This window comes from Hemiscyllium ocellatum, chromosome 7, assembly GCF_020745735.1.
Source record: "Hemiscyllium ocellatum isolate sHemOce1 chromosome 7, sHemOce1.pat.X.cur, whole genome shotgun sequence".
NCBI classification, from domain to species: Eukaryota; Metazoa; Chordata; class Chondrichthyes; order Orectolobiformes; family Hemiscylliidae; genus Hemiscyllium; species Hemiscyllium ocellatum.
In genome coordinates this window covers 82,302,733-82,319,521 of record NC_083407.1, presented here as the reverse complement: position 1 = coordinate 82,319,521, position 16,789 = coordinate 82,302,733, and the positions used below count along the sequence as shown (strand labels likewise).

The following is a 16,789-nucleotide window of genomic DNA, read 5'->3' as shown; positions in this document are numbered from 1 at the left end:
TTGGCACTCGGTGAGTGAACTCCTTCTGCCACCTTCTGTTGCTTTCACCTAGCCATGGTCTGGTAGAGGGCCTTCCCCTCTCTTTCATTGAAGACCTTCCAGGTCTACATCCAGGAATTGAGGAGATGCCTAGGCTTGGATTCCAGATCCTGTCCTGAGATGTTCTATAGTTTGATGATTCAATAATTTTTCAAGCTAAATGTTAAGCAACAGTCACAATAATGGTTGCCATGATCTGTTTAAATTAGCACCACATTTAAACATTCCTGCTAACATCCCAAGCCTTGCAGTTACTGATTGGTTGCCAAAGCAATGGGCTGTGACATCTCTTCAGTTCAAACTTATTCAGATATGTATTGCTCCTATCTATTGCCAAATTTCCAGGTCAATTAAAATATCAAGACGTTCCTGATCTGTAATCTTTAAAAGGTCAAAGACAACCTGGAGTCTTAACACCAGCTTTACCACAATCCTTTTCTTGCCTCAATCACACTGTTTTTAAGTCTGACTGACTGAGGATCTGTAGCACACGTTTTCAGCCATCTGTTTTTTTTGCCATGCAGCTGTTGGTTCCCTATGAGAATGCCACTATTTGAAGGCTGAAGAAGAGGAATGGCAAAATGATGCCAGTCACAGCTGGTAACACCACACAAGAGCGGTGCCCACCTGGCACCACTGTCCAAACAGCTTTCCCTTGTGATCAGAGCAGGAGCTTAAGCATTGAAACTGCCAAGATGACATACAGGAATCTCAGCAGCCATCAGCATGCAGCCCGTGGTGGCCACGATTAAATGCACGTGCCCCACGCAGATACAGCAAATAGAAAGAGGTGGGGGAAGGAACACTTACAGAAGAAACTTGTTGCTGCATTCATTGCTCTACTGGATAATACCAAGTCATTAAAAGACCATGGGAGGAAACAGTAACATACTGGTATCATGCATTTATAGCATTTGGTATTAGGATGACATGTTTTCTATTTTAAATGTTTATTAATATATGTAAGGTTGTGTAGCTAGGTCCATTGAATGGTCCCTTGAAACTGTATCTAATAACTGCCTAGTATTCTGACTGGGAGCTCCGACAGCGACAAGTCAGGAAGAAGTTCTCTACAGGTTTTAATAAGTTCTCTAGTGCATCATCAGTAGCACTTGCAGCTTGCAGCAACATACTGACGATAACTTTATAATTTGCTGTATTCTGGTGATTTTTTTTCTTGCTGTCAGAAACAGCAATATTTCTTTAAACTACTGCAAGGCCTCAATTGATGTCAGGAGCTTTCTGAGAGAATATCACTTAGGCTGATTCCATAAATAGAGGTGATGGCACCACACTAACAGGCAGATGTGCGCTAATGATGCTCTGTCCAGCTCCTGCAAGAACAAACTCCCTTCCACAAAACAATAGGCTGTGGCATCTCTTTACTTTAAACCTTTTCAGATATGTATTGCTAATATCTAGACTTGAATTGCAAGTCAACTGGTGATTTCTGTGTTTGAAACTATTGGCAGCAAAATGGAGTTTTAAAACAAAAACTCCTGCCTGCTGGTCACATAACCTGGCTGGTCGCTGCCAGAAAAGGAAAGTAGGAAAATGTGGCACCAATATTCAATGGTAGACTTCTACCAGTTTTTGTGGGAAAGAGATGAGGGAAACCATAGCACCAAGAATGTCCAATTTATGAGGAGAGCTGATGTGGAAGGTGAGGGGAGTAAGGATCTCTAACATCAAGCTAGTTCGAGATGGAATTTCAGTATTTGTCTAGCAGTTCCAGAAATAGAGTGCAGCAATATTGTCTTGCTTCAGTTTGTACCAATCACTTTAATTGTTTGTTTTTAAAATTGAATGTAACCATTTTGAGCTGATTAGCAGTTTCTCATCTCATTATCTAAAACCTTAATGTGATGCTCCCCAACGGCCCTCATTTGATGCGCTCATGGGAACAGCTTTTCTTTGCCTACCCGATCCAGATCTGTTATAATCTCGCACATCTCTATCAAATATCCCCTCAATCTCCTTTTATTCTGAGAAAAACAAGACCATCTACCCCAATCTAACCTTCAAGTTAAAATCTCTCGTCCCTGGGACTATTGTCATAAGTGATGATAATATAAGGTCTATGTCTTCAAGCGTGTAATGTAACAAAGGCAATTTGAACAGACTACATGTCCATAATGAAATTCAAAAGACCACAATTTACCTTCCATTAAATAGGAATGGCCTTGAACCACATAACTGAAATTGATTCACTGATACTAAAATACTACCATCTACCTTCTGTTTTGCATCATTGGTCATTGATCATGTGATTGAAACTGGTTCTCTGATACTAAATACATTTCTCTCTAAACTCAGAAGAGAGTAGCAGCAGGCTATAGAATAACACTGACAAGAAACAGGCTGCTGAGAAAGGCTGAGCTATTTTTGGCTTTCAAACAAACCACAAGGCTGAAAGCAATTTTTGAAAGCCTCTCAGTCTAATTCCAAAACCCAGTTCTCCTGTAAAGAAATTGGACCTTCTGATACAATAACCATGAGTGTCTGACAACATGACAGCTGAGTAGTTTTGTCTACAAAGAATAGTGCTGTAAATCTGGGTATCTGGCCCAGCTGTCTGAACTCCTCTCAAATACAAAAGTGGGAAAGAGCTTCCTTTTTCAGTGGCCCCTCAAAGAGGCATTGAGCTATGAACTATTCTTTTACTTTAATACTTTTAGAAATATGCTGTCTTTTTCAGTGATGTAACATTAGCTCATTTGGGGTCAGTATGGTGAATGATTAATCCTCTTTGTTTAAGCTCAACAAAATCTGCTGCTGGTGGTCTTAAATTGACCACACAACAGTGACTTTGAAACATCTACATTTTCAAATTAAACCATTATGATTATGGTTGAGAATTCGGAGTATCAGTTTATCTCTCCTCTCATGTTTGTATCAGATGATGAAAGTTGCTCCAAGATTTATGCCAATTAGAACAGAAAGAGATGATAAATGCAAGCAAAAAGGGGAAATTTCAATAATTGATCATTTTTGTAAACAAAGGACTACAGCTGGAGGTTCTGCATAATAACACAAGGAAGTACCATGGCTAGGTTCCATGTAAAAATGTTTGGAGGACATGGGGCTAAATTTGGCAAAATCTAATGTTCCTAAAAATGGAACGACCACAGCACATAGCTACACTGGTAGAATTTAATACACAAAGTTAGGCATGAGTCCCAAGGCACAAAACATGCTAGCTGAACAGTGGGTCTTCCTTTGGATTTGAAAGACACAGTACAACATTGAAACTAAAAAGAATGGGATGTCCTGGTCAATATTCACTGGAAGAGCAGGAGCTACAAATTAGAGTTTCAAGGTCAAGAGACGAAAAGGGAAGATAGAGGGAACATGGTTCCCAGTTCAAACAGCTGGAAGGGTGTTACAGGCACTAAATTATAGGGGATTGAAACAGGCCACAGCAGCTAGAGAATACCTAACTTGGTCCATTGGAAATTTCAATACCATTACCCAGAAACAAATATTGATTCACTGAAGTATTCCCAAGTTGTCCACAGTTTTGAAGGGGGGGAACATGACAATATTTTTTCAGCCTTTGAGACATCAGTATCTCAATTACACGGCTGGTATTTTGGGTACTCGTGATACCAGGTCAGCGAGTTGGAAAAACCTGAGAGGTTTATTTTACACTGCCCTCTGATAATTATGCCATTTTCAATTAAAGTAAAAGTTTCGCTTCTCAAAGCCAATGAACCCAAACAGGAAACAAACTGCCAACAATTCTACAATTCCTTTCAAACACTCAGAGTCCTCCCTTGAGTTTGAAAGATTTAAACAGCTTTCTTTTGACCTTTTGTGTTTGTGTCCTATAAATAGATTATATTTGCAAAGGCTTAAGAGAAATCGCACTGCTCGAGGCATTTAAAATTTATTTTCCATACAGCATAAAACTCACAGAAAGGATCACAGGGTTTCCATAGGTTCAGCAATCATGGCTAAAATTAAACTGATAAACCTCAAAATCAAAGCAAATCAACAACAAAAAGATTAAAAGGAGGTTGAGGGAACAAGGATTGCCGACTTGCCACCTGAAAGCGCAACAAACGTCACAGTGCTAGGAAAGGTGACATTTCTTGTAAAAATGTAGCCGCAGAGTAAGTGACTCAAAGGGGGTAATGATAGTCGGTGTGAATCTAAGCTTACTAACAGTAGGAATAGACCTACTGGTGGGGAAATACTTGGTGAAAAACAGGCACTGTGCTCAGGGGTCTCATAGGAACTGGAGTAACAAAAGAGAACAAGAAAGAAAGAGCTGTTCAGTTTGAAAGGTAAAATGCCTAACATCCTACAGGCTGCAATAAAGCCCATAAATCAAAGAGAAGTTAGAGAATTTTCCAAAAGCCTGGAGAAAGTTTGAGGCAGAAAGAATCAGAACAAAAAAAAAATTTACAGGACAATAGATTTAAACAAGAGTAAATAAGGGAATTTAAGTTAAGCTGAAGAGGATAGCAGACACCTTTTCAGATTCCTAACTTATCAGACTCAGGGGCTGTGGATAGCCATGAAAGGGTTAACAACTTGGCAGAGTTCACAGCAAAACAGTAAGGGTCATTTATATGTTACAAGCTTCTTAACAAAGTCCGGCCTAGTGAACCTTACCCTCCATATTAAAACCAGCATGAAATCGGAGTTTCTATCAAGAATCACATATCTGATAAAGCCAGTTTTCCCAAAATCCTATGTGCCAAAGTTAATAAACATTCACTGGATAACTGGGATTTGTAAGGAAGGAGAATGCAACAGGGAACCATAGCAGTATCAGACTAATGTGTGTGAGTTTAAGTGTAGAAGGAAAGTGCATATATTCACTTGTGTTTTGTTTCACATGTTTTTAAAAAAATGAATTTAATCTTGTTCCCCTAGGACAGCGGTGTCAGAGCGGTATGCATCATGCCCAGCAAAGGCATGAGGATATTATAAATTTTAATAGGGCAACTCTTGATAAATGGGCACTTATGAACTATTAATATGGCTGCTGAGAAGATCAGATGACCTTTGCACCATCAACACCAAACTTTCAGAAAGTGTTTGCTTCAGCAATACACACACTAAAATTGGGACAATACAGAAAATATTAGGATGGTCTTGTACAAGGATGACACACAAATTTGTGAAGCATTTCATATTAAAGGAGGTCTTGTGGCACAGTGATAGTTTCCCTATCTCTGAACCAGGAGGCCTGAGTTCAAGTCCTGCGAGAGAGGTGTGTAATGACATCTCTAAGCAGATTAATTAGTATATATCCAGAAAGTTCCAAAATAAATCATAATCTCCTATTTAAATGATGTACTTACATACCACTAACAATTTTTTGTGTTTGAAGGTTACGCCAAAACACAGAGTCTGTGTCTTCAGGCTTGTAATATAACAAAGGAAAGCTAAAAAGATCACTTACCCACAAGTTATGTGTGAAAGACGACATTTATCTTCTATTGGATATCAATGAGCATTGATCTTGTGACTTCAAATGGTTATCTGAATCTAGAAGGGCACCATCAATCTTCCATTGTGTATCAATGGATACTGATAATTTGACTGAATTGGTTTTCCGATTCTGACATCCTTTTATCACTAATTTCAAAAGATAACTGCAGAATAACACCAGTAAAACAATCATTGCAAAGAAAGGCTGTGCTGCCATCTCCTTTTGAGAGCCCTAAGAGCTTTAAAATTCTTTTAAAATGCCTCCCTGCCTGATGCCAATGCTCTGCGTTCACCTGTGAAGGAAATGGACCTGTCAATATAACAGTCACAGATGCCTGCCGACCTAACCCGGTGATCAGTCTTCACTTTAAAGAAACCCTGCAGTTAATTCTGGATACCAATAAAATCATAAGCCATAAAGAGCAGAATTAGGCCATTCAGCCCATCAAGCCTGGTCTCCCATTAAATGAATGATGACTGAAAGAATTCCACAGGTTCATTACCTGCTGACAGAAGAAATTCCTCCTCATCCTTCCTTGAAGTAGATGATCCCTTATTCTGAGATTACTCCATCTGGTCTGAGACTCTCCTATAAAGAGAAACAACCTTTCTGCATCTACCCTGTCAAGTCCCCTTGCATCTTGCATGTTTCAATAATGTCACCTCTCATTCTAAACTCACTCCAATGAGAACAGGCTTAACCTACTCAAAGCCTTCCCATACACCAGCCCCTCCATGTCTGGGATCAGCATAGTAATCCTACTATGGACTGCCTACAATGCCAGTATATCCTGCCTTTAATAAGGGACCCGAATTCATTCACAGTATTCCAGCCATCAGTGCTTTGTATAGTTTTAGCAAAACCTCGCTGCTTTTATACTCCATTCCCTTTGAAACAAAGGTCAACATTCTACTTGTCTTACCTATTACCTGATGAATTTAGATGTTATCTTGTTGTGATTCATGCACGGGGAGCCCCAAATCCCTTTGTGCTGCAGCTTTCTGCAGTTTTTCTCCATTCAAATAATATTCAACTCCTCACATTTTCCCACATTATATTTCATCTGCCAAATGTTTCCCCCATTCCCTTGACCTGACTAAATCACTCTTTGTAGCATCTCTACTACTTGCCTTCAAACCGATTTTTGTGTTATCCACAAACTTGGTTATACCACATTCACTTTCTTCACCCAAATCATTGATATAAATTGTAAATAATCGTCACTCCAGCACTGATCCATGTGACACTCCACTAGTGGTTATAGGTTCCCCTATTCCCAACTGTCTAACTTCTATTACTTAGCCTGTCCTTAATCCATGCTAACATATTACATTCAACACCTTTGGCTCATATCAAGTAGTCTAATGTCTTGCACCTTATCAAATGCCTCTGAAAATTCAAATATACAGTACTTACTATTTCCCCTTTATCTATCCTGCTTGTTACCTCTTTGAAGAATTCTAATACATTAGTCTAGCATGATTACCCCTTTGTGAAGCCATGCTGAATCTGCTTGATCATATTATAAATTTCTAAATGCTCTAAATCTTTGTAACAGACTCTAACATTTTTCCAATCTCAATCTTTAATCTAAATTGCCTGTGGTTCTCTGTTCATTTTCTTTTTCAATGATGGTGCTTCATTGGCAATTTTCCAAAGCTCTTGGACTCTTTCAGAATCTAAGAGTCCTTGGATGATTGTGACCAATGCAACTATTATCACTGTAGATACTTCTTTTAATATCGTAAGATGCATCCCAGCAGGTCCGGGGAACTCACCGGCCTTTACCTCCTGAGTTTCCTTTTGTTGAGTGATAGTTATTGAATTTATTTCTTCCCATCCTTTTGCCCCTTGATTATTTAGTAATTTTGGAATGCGATTAATGTCTTCCAACTTGAAGTATCTATTCAACTCTTCTGCCGTTTCCGGGTTCCTCATTATTATTTTCCTATCCTTGTTCTCTAAAGGACCAGAGTTTAACTTTTCATATACAGGCTTTCCCTGGGCTATGAATGCCAGAGTTACAAATGCCTGACTTACAAACTGACCTCCTTAAAGCCTATGTAAAATCATGTTACATACAATGGTTCGTACTAACGTACGGATGGACTACTTTGCGCAAAGCTCAAAACACTGCGCGTTTTCAGCAGATCATTGGCCTGAAGGATTATTATATTATATTATCTTCTATTTAAGATGTTTTAGGTAAACTATGTACTCTATGCGAAGACAAACATTTGACTAATTGATACTAGATGTGAACCGTATGTAACTGTTCTGACTTATATACAAATTTGACTTACAAACAGATTTAAAAACAGAACTCGTTTGTAACCCGGGGACTTCCTATACTTAAGGAAGTTCTTGCTCTCCGTCTTGATATTATTTCTAGATTACTCGAAAAATTTATCTTCTCCTGCTTTTTGTTTTGGTTGGTTTTACTAGGTTTATAAAATGCTCCCAAACCCCTGTCTCACCACTAATCTTTGTACGTTTTCTTTCAATTTGTTGCAATGCTTAACTTTCCGGTTAACCATAGTTGGCTTATTGCCTTTCCAGAATCCTTCTACTTCATTGGAATATATCTTTACTGAACAGTGTTTCTGTTAAACACCCTGTTCACCCAGAGAGTAGTAGGTATCAGTGGAATTTGCTGCCCAGTTTTGTTTCTGAAATGGAGACATTCAACTCCTTTCAAAGGACCTGGATCTGCCCATGACGTGCTATAACTAGAAGGCTACAGACTGGAAACTGGAAAATGGGAGTAAATGGTCAGATAATTTATTTAACTGATGCAGACAAAATGGGCTGAATGACCTCTTTCTAAGCTGTAACTTTTCTGGGCTTCTAGTTAACAAGAATTGTATTAGTAAGACTAATATATCCTGAGTTACATTCTCAAAGCCTTGCAGAATTGCCGACATCTCTAGTAAATCTCATGTATTTTCTTACTTTATTGCAAAATAAAGCCTTTAATCTCATCTTTAACAAATGCCTCTCATCCCTGGTGTGAATCTTTTTGTCATCCTCTCAGTAAGACTTTTTCATGTTCTTAAGCCAAACCTGGAACACAAAATAATGAAGATGTTGGATTGAGAATGTAACAAGGCAAGTGAGTAAAACAAATAATAATAATCCTCGCAAAAATTAAAGTGAGATGTTATCTGCTGAGCTGATGAACAGGCAGTAAATATTGTGATATCAAAAAAGTCAAGGAAATAAAGTGTTGAGAGACTGAATGTAAACCATGGAATGTAAGGTCTAGAATTTATTTTCAGTTAACAAGCCGACTGCCAAGTAACCCACTGCTGTAAAGGTTTAAAATGTTGAAGTACACAAAAGTATCCTAATGTTATCTGACAGAGATTGTTCAAGAGCTGGGATCATCAGTTCTGATGGGATTGTTCCAAAAACCTAGAGCCTGAGTTCTCCAATTTCCTCCATGTCTCCATACTTCATTTTCCCAATGTAAGATTTTCTTAAAATGTAGTTCTTTGGCTAAAATTTGGATATCTATTTAAACATCTCTTTTGTGGCTCCATCTAAAGTTTAGTTTGATAATGCTTTTATGAAGTGGTTTGGGATGTTTTACTACATTACAAGTGGTATGTACATGAAAATTGTTGTTGCTTCAACTGACACTATTTCAAGATCCTTAATGTGTTCCTGACTGCAATGTTTTTTTAAGATTAGATTAGATTCCCTGCAGTATGGAAACAGGCCCTTCCTCCCAACAAATCCACACTGACCCTCCGAAGAGTAACGCACCCAGACCCATTCCCCGACTTGACACTTAAATCTAATTAATACACCTAACACTGTAGACAATTTACCTAACATGCACATCTTTGGACTGTGGGAGGAAATCGGAGCACCCGGAGGAAACCCACACAGTCGCCTGAGGCCCGAGGCCAGAATCATTGTTCCTGTATAAAACCAACCTTCTGTCTTCCATACTCATCTGAAAAAAGCAGTAATAAGCATAAATACTGAAATACAAACTGCTCCTTTCTTATACACATTGATAATGGCAAATGTGGGTTGCTCTTATTGGCAGCCATATTAACTAATTTCTCTAATTTTTCCACACACTTTGTGCTCTTAATTCTTCCAAGATTCACGTGTGTGTGCGCACATTTCCAAACAACGTAAATCCATTGCAATGTATTGCTGAGACAGAGCAGCGGCTGTGTGAACATGTGGTTGTCTGTCTCAGCCTGGAAGAGAACTCCCAAACCACCACCATAGCAGCATTACTCTGCCACATGGCTGCAGTATAGTAGTACATTCGTGTTTTAAAATTTCACATTCTCGGCATTTGCACCATTCCTGGACATTTATTCTGCAAAACAAGAACAAAAGTGGCTTTCAAACATTATGACATAGCAAACTAATTAAAGGCTACCTGGGAACATGCAGTGTGATTTGAAAAGACTATTAATCCAGAAATGTAGAAAGAACATGGGACATTGCAATAGATGTTTTATATAGGGTAAAATGAATATATTAATTAAGCCTGCTCCCAAATGAAATTGTGAGCAAAAATGGAAAGAATCTGAAGGTTGGTGTAGAGCACTCAACATCCATAACACAGATGCAGTCAATAAAACAGCAGAAGTAAATCCATTATTGAACTGGTGAAAAGCAGCTAAAGCTGTAGTAGGCAATTTGACATCACTTATTCAAGAAAAATGTGGAGCACAGCTTCAAGAAGCCGAATAATGTCAATCACTTCTCTGTGCAAAGGGAAAATGGGTTTGAAGTACTTTAATAGCCTTTCTATTATTTATTTATTTTTAACTACACAAACTAGGTTTCTGCATGGAAAATGAAAGTGAATTCAATAAAGAAATGAAACCAAGTTCCATTAAGAAAGCTTAAAAGATGTGAAACGTATTACTCAAACACTTTGGATTCCCAGCAGCAACTGATTGTCAGACTGGCAGGACAGCTGAAATATTTTGAAAGCTGAAAATGACATTTAAAGGGAAACTGCAGCAATTTCGGGGAATGGAATGGGGGGAAAAAAAAACAAATGATAAGGAAGGAAACAGACTACAATAATCTTGGACCTCGGAGTGTACTGAATGAAGGCGGTGGGCAAGTTCTAAAATGAAAACTTACAGCAAACATGTTAAATATCTTTAAAAACACATAGAATTACCTGAGGCTTGATTTTTACATTCTCATTACATGTGCCATTGAGATGGTGAGCCTTCCTTAGAATCCTTATACTCCATGCCTTGAAGGTACACTCATAGTGGTATTGGGTAGAGAGTTCTGAGAATTTGACTGGGTGAACATGATGGAATGGCAACATATATCTAAATCCATTAGAGAGAGAGAATCCACCCTGCTTTGGGAGACCCAATGCCATGGAAGAGAACCAGCCTTGTGACAGAGAGGAAGGAGAGGAATGGCCCAGCTCTAACACGTGGATTGTTGTACGTGATAATCTTTCTCAGGCAGATAGAGCTAAATAGGCAGTAAATATTGTGGGAATTTGGGAAGTGCTCACATAGTGTCCTTAATAAAGAATATTTTGTTTATAAAATTAAATGTAATGACGAATCAAATTCTGGGTCCTTCTGCCCACCTCACTGACATGAGTGCTTGGGTGAAGTGTTTTTAATACATTAACGGGTTAAACTGTTCAAAACACGGGCAGCAAAAGAAAAGAATAGTTAAAATATCCTTGGTTTTCTTTATTATCCTTGCCTTTGGTTATCCTAGGCATATATACCATGGGCTAAAATTGTTAGGGCAGCTTCTTGGAGAAGTATCACATCTTAGGCTATTGTCCAGGAGTGTTCTAAGTTATATCATCACTTTTACATTGACACCATTGAAAATATTGATGTGAAAGGTTCAGGATTTAAGAATTTGTGTTTATGTAGAGGTATCAGGAAGTCAGTGTTTACAATGCTCAATCTAATTTCCTGATTCCAGTAGCAGATAATATAAAGTCACTTTACCACAAGTGAGGGGCAGGGTTAAGAAATTGGGACCTTCACAGTGAGTCCACCAGCCAACTGAGTTAACTGATATTCTCGTAACTGATGGACACAAGAACAATGATATGGAAGTAGTTTCAGACACTCATTTGATCTACTTGAATGCTAATGCAATCTTTATTTTTATGGATGCACTTCCAAACAGAGCTGAAAGCTGAATTCATCAAAGTCTGATAAATCTTGTGAAATGCACAAAGAACACAAAAATAGGAACCTTCCACTTAGTGTGGAACTCCCATAGACATCAATAGTGAATGCTACAGTGAGTTACACAAACAGCTACCTCATTCAACAGTGTAGCTCTGTAGCATGCTCCAAAGTTCTGACGTAATATGAAATAGAATTTACTGATACCTCAACAGTACTTGCATGCCCTTGGCATGTTTGTTCCTGATGTGCTGAGGAACAATGGATTCACACAGTGGTAATGAACCTCAGTATATTCCTTCCATTTTATTAGTTCTAGATGCTACTATAAAACTTAACAAAACAATAACGATGCAACTCTTGAACCTTCTCCAATTGTGAAGGAATGCCCCTTTGCATCCTGCAAAAAAAAATTAAATTAGGCATTTGGGGAGGACAACAATAATAATTAATTATGGCATTTTTTTTCATAAGAAAAGATCACAAGATACTTCTCAGCAATGTATTCGGTCAGAAGTGGAAATTTAATATTACATAATACTTTTTGGTCTTGACAAAACAGCCTTATGTGGATTAGATAGAAATGTTCATGCATCAACAGCAAATCCAAGCATAATTTCTGCCACACAAGTATCAGGCAATGATAAACTCCTTTTGATCTTTAATGCCATTACCATCACTGAATGCCCACTGTCAATACTCTAGCAATGCCATAAATACTGTGGAAACTGGAGCAATTCAGAGGCTAGGAATTCTATATTGGGTATTTCACCTGCTTACTCACCAAAGCCTGTTCATCATCTACAAGGAACAAGCTAGGAATGTGATACTAGACTCTGCATTTGCCTGGATGAGTACAACCCAACAACACTCAAGAAACGCATCTAAGATAAAGCAGAGTCAGAAAGTGTGGCGCTGGAAAAGCACAGCCGGTTAGGCAGCATCCGAGGTGCAGGACAGTCAACGTTTCGATGTTGATCGAAGTCTGATGAAGAGCTTATGCTCGAAACGTTGACTCTCCTGCTCCTCGGATGATGCCTGACTAGTTGTGCTTTTCTATGGCCACACTGTTTGACTCTGACCTCCAGCATCTGTAGTTTCTCTAAGATAATGCAGATTGTTTGAGAGGCCCTTACATTCACCACTTTCAATATTCTCTTCCTCTACCACTGCAGACAGTGGCAGTTGTGTGTACCATATACATGATGTGCTTCAGTGCTTCATCAAGCTTTCTTTGACAGAGCATTCCAAACCTGTGACCTCCAGGGGTAAGGCAGACAGATACACTGGAAGACCACGAGCTGCAAGTTCCTTTCTAAGCCACAGTCTGTACTGACTTGGAACTATTTTACCAATATGCCATTGTCACTGGGCCAGGGACCTGGAACTCCCTCCATAACAGCACGGTTTATGTACCTACATCAGACACAGACTGCAGCATGTCAAGAAAGGTGTTCACTTCAAAATTTTCTCAACATTGGGACATTCAACAAATGCTGGCCTATGAAATAATAAGCTTTAAGAAAATTCCCAATGGCTCAGGTCTTGAATACAGTAGAAGTACACTTATGAATATGCACGCTGACTCCACAAGTCTGCTTCCAAACAAATCAATAACATGCTGAAGGGCCATCCATGCACAAGGACATTTCAAAGATAACATGCCTGATTCTCACACCCATACACACGACTATTTGATGGACCTGCTACAGTTAACCCGTTAGATGTTTAAGGAATTAACTCAAAACCTCACTAACTTCTAACCTCAAATTCTAGCTAACTCTCAATATCCTGATTTACTAATGTACTGTCAGATACAAAATTGCTTGCGTCACCTTTTGCTTTTCATTTTGTTAAACAACTCTCAAAATTAATTTCCTATTCATCAGCGAGATAATTCTTAACTAATTAAGCTAATATACATATAAATTTTAATTTTAACTGCAACTAATGAAGACTGTTAAATGCCTAAGATAGCGCAATAGATCATTCATCCCCTCAAATTTGTTCTGCCATTCAATAAGATGGTTACTGATCTGTTTCTCTACTTCATTTACCTGCTTTGGTCTAATTCTACTTTATACTTTTATCTAATAAGTATATATTAAATCTTCTTTTTTTTTTAAAGCATTCATAGTCTTTGGGAGAGAGGGATTTCCAGATTTTAGCCAAGCATTTTGTGATGTAATGCTTCCCTGTATCAGCCTGGAGTGAACATTAATTTGAAACGTACAATAACAACGTAAGTTGTAACATAACTCCTTTCTTGATTATTTGTACACAAGAAATAGTTAATTTGTACACCAAACAGCTCACAAAGACCCTAATTCAGGACTAGGCAATGAAATTTTAATGTAAACCAGTTTTGTGAGCAGATTCAGGCCTCATTTGTTCTTCACCTGCACTCAGAGGTAAGTCCCCAGATGGTTACTTAGTTTGGATTAAAAGATGTGCAGGTGAAAATACCAAAACCCAGTTTTCTTATTGAGATAAACTGGATAGATCAAATGGAGGAATGTTTATTTACTGATGTGCTGGAGACAGAAAGGAAAAGGTGGTCTGTTAGTGCAAGGAAAGCCAAAAAGGCTGGACTTTAAGTTAAAATGTTTGTCTCTGACAGCATCCTTTGCTTGGACGTCACCCTTGTGGACCGGCTTGGCTTTCAGTCAGGCAGGGAAAACATCAGAAGAGACCTCAAGCTGACGGAAGCTGACTCCCAACAAACTCAGGGGCAGTTGGGTTCGGGTTACTGACCCAAGGGTGGGTAGGCTGCTCTGGTCCCAGTTGTCAGTGACGGTCTGAACCTCAGCATTAAGAGAGCTGGTGGGTGGGGGAGGGTGGGTATGGCTGTTCCCAAAAGTGTTGCTGGGCTGCCTCTTCAATGCTGTCGAGGTACTTGTCTTCTCCCTTATTCTTTCCTTGGTATTCAGAGGGTCAGGAAATCCAACTAGCTACAGTTAAACCAAGAAAGCAGGTTAAATCCAGTTTGCTAGCTCATTGACATAACACAACCTGACTCAGAGTTGATCTTTGTTTGAACAGCTGCAAATGTGTTGCTGGTCAAAGCACAGCAGGTTAGGCAGCATCTCAGGAATAGAGAATTCGACGTTTCGAGCATAAGCCCTTCATCAGGAATAAGAGAGAGAGAGCCAAGCCGGCTGAGATAAAAGGTAGGGAGGAGGGACTAGGGGGAGGGGCGATGGAGGTGGGATAGGTGGAAGGAGGTCAAGGTGAGGGTGATAGGCCGGTGTGGGGTGGGGGCGGAGAGGTCAGGAAGAGGATTGCAGGTTAGGAGGGCGGTGCTGAGTTGAGGGAACCGACTGAGACAAGGTGGGGGGAGGGGAAATGAGGAAGCTGGAGAAATCTGAATTCATACCTTGTGGTTGGAGGGTTCCCAGGCGGAAGATGAGGCGCTCCTCCTCCAGCCGTCGTGTAGTTGTGTTCTGCCGGTGGAGGAGTCCAAGGACCTGCATGTCCTCGGTGGAGTGGGAGGGGGAGTTAAAGTGTTGAGCCACGGGGTGATTGGGTTGGTTGGTTCGGGCGGCCCAGAGGTGTTCTCTGAAGCGTTCCGCAAGTAAGCGGCCTGTCTCACCAATATAGAGGAGGCCACATCGGGTGCAGCGGATGCAATAGATGATGTGTGTGGAGGTACAGGTGAACTTGTGGCGGATATGGAAGGATCCCTTGGGGCCTTGGAGGGAAGTGAGTGTGGAGGTGTGGGCGCAAGTTTTACATTTCCTGCGGTTGCAGGGGAAGGTGCCGGGGGTGGAGGTTGGGTTGGTGGGGGGTGTGGATCTGACAAGGGAGTCACGAAGGGAGTGGTCCTTGCGGAACGCTGATAGGGGAGGGGAGGGAAATATATCCTTGGTGGTGGGGTCCGTTTGGAGGTGGCGGAAATGGCGGCGGATAATACGTTGTATGCGCAGGTTGGTGGGGTGGTAGGTGAGAACCAGTGGGGTTCTGTCTTGGTGGCGGTTGGAGGAGCGGGGCTCAAGGGCGGAGGAGCGGGAAGTGGAGGAGATGCGGTGGAGGGCATCGTCGATCACGTCTGGGGGGAATCTGCGGTCCTTGAAGAAGGAGGCCATCTGGGTTGTGCGGTGTTGGAATTGGTCCTCCTGGGAGCAGATGCGGCGGAGACGAAGGAATTGGGAATATGGGATGGCGTTTTTACAGGGGGCAGGGTGGGAGGAGGTGTAGTCCAGGTAGCTGTGGGAGTCAGTCGGTTTATAATAGATGTCTGTGTTGAGTCGGTCGCCCGAGATAGAAATGGAAAGGTCTAGGAAGGGGAGGGAGGAGTCTGAGACAGTCCAGGTGAATTTCAGGTCGGGATGGAAGGTGTTAGTAAAGTTGATGAACTGTTCAACCTCCTCGTGGGAGCACGAGGCAGCGCCGATACAGTCATCGATGTAGCGGAGGAAAAGGTGGGAGGTGGTGCCAGTGTAGTTGCGGAAGATGGACTGTTCCACATATCCTACAAAGAGGCAGGCATAGCTGGGGCCCATGCGGGTGCCCATGGCAACTCCTTTAGTTTGGAGGAAGTGGGAGGATTGAAAAGAGAAGTTATTCAGGGTGAGGACCAGTTCAGTCAGTCGAAGGAGGGTGTCAGTGGAAGGGTACTGGTTAGTGCGGCGGGAAAGGAAGAAGCGGAGGGCTTTGAGTCCTTCGTGATGGGGGATGGAGGTGTACAGGGACTGGATGTCCATAGTGAAAATAAGGCGTTGGGGACCGGGGAAGCGAAAATCCTGGAGGAGGTGGAGGGCGTGCCTAAAAATCAACGGGAAAGGAGTCAACCTTCTGCCTCACTCAATTTCTGATAATTTAATCACCCAAGAACTTACCAGTGGTTAAAACATCCCATGAAGACAGGTGCAGTAGATTTTTGTTATAGCATTGCCCTGTAGATGTACATAAAACCAGGTATGGGTTGCCTGTGTTTTGTGCTGTTTAAAATTATCGCAAAATCGGTGGGATAGTGATAAAGCATACGTGTGATACCTTAAAAGAAACCTTTCCAAACTGTGGACCCATAATGTTCATTTAATTGGGTGAGCTAGCTAATGGATGGAAGTGAGAATCGAAAAGACAAAGATCCTGGGTTGCCTCATTATACCCCAACTGAAAGGCGATCTCACTGCTTAATGAA

At 40.6% G+C, this 16,789-nt stretch overlaps 1 non-coding gene across 1 annotated transcript; it reads left to right on the top strand.

Annotated features, from left to right (window-relative positions):
• Nucleotides 1–5,084: 5,084 nt before the first annotated feature.
• On the top strand, nt 5,085–5,190 carry LOC132817744 (U6 spliceosomal RNA). Its single transcript, XR_009644913.1, has one exon. It is a non-coding gene; the product is annotated as a U6 spliceosomal RNA (small nuclear RNA).
• The last annotated feature ends 11,599 nt before the right edge of the window (nt 5,191–16,789 follow it).